The sequence below is a fragment of the Falco punctatus genome, assembly GCF_963210335.1.
Source record: "Falco punctatus genome assembly, chromosome: 4".
NCBI classification, from domain to species: Eukaryota; Metazoa; Chordata; class Aves; order Falconiformes; family Falconidae; genus Falco; species Falco punctatus.
In genome coordinates this window covers 108,473,151-108,473,945 of record NC_137583.1, presented here as the reverse complement: position 1 = coordinate 108,473,945, position 795 = coordinate 108,473,151, and positions in this window count along the sequence as shown.

The following is a 795-nucleotide window of genomic DNA, read 5'->3' as shown; positions in this document are numbered from 1 at the left end:
TTGTCAAAAGGAAACGGGCATGTCTCGTGCCTCCTGACTGGGTTGGGAAAAGGTAGGGGTCACCTTATATTAAATCTAATTTTTTTGCTGCAGGACTGCGGTGTCATCCAGACCAAATGTGGAGCTCGTTATCTCTAGGTTTTAAACAGCCATTAAAAAATTTAATGGAAATATAGCTATATATAACAGACTTCTTCAATCATATTTCAACATTAATCAGAATTATCCTTAAACTACAAGTACCTTTGCAAATAGATGCAGTATAATAGCACAGGTCTCTATGAGGTATCACTTTTGTAAACCTCAAACCTGGGAGATTTCTTGTCTCGGGATGCAAGACCAGCTGCTGGTTTTGTATCTAGCCTATACCTAGCTCTCAGTTGAAAAACTTGCTAGTTCAACTAGTTAAGAGAACTTGGAGTATCCACCAATGTTTCTGTACAGACTGTGGCATTTTAAGACTACATGATAAACCCATTTAGAAATTCTGTCTGTGGACAACACATATCCTCAGTATATTGAAAAGTCTAACCGCTTAGAAACTAGAAAAGTTTCTCCATTTTTGTCTGTCTTGTCGCTCACATTGTGTCCTCCACTTTCATATCTGAGGGCATGATAAAGGAACGAGTACACCCGCAGAACGGCACTTGCTATGCCATCGTTGAAGGTGAAGCCTTTCTGGTGGCGCCCTAATCTGGAAGATAATCAAAGAATGAACATAAATGTATTTTAAGCAACTACTCCGCTCTGACTGCTGCTGAATGTAGACAAGGATGGTAAAAAACAAGCACAGCA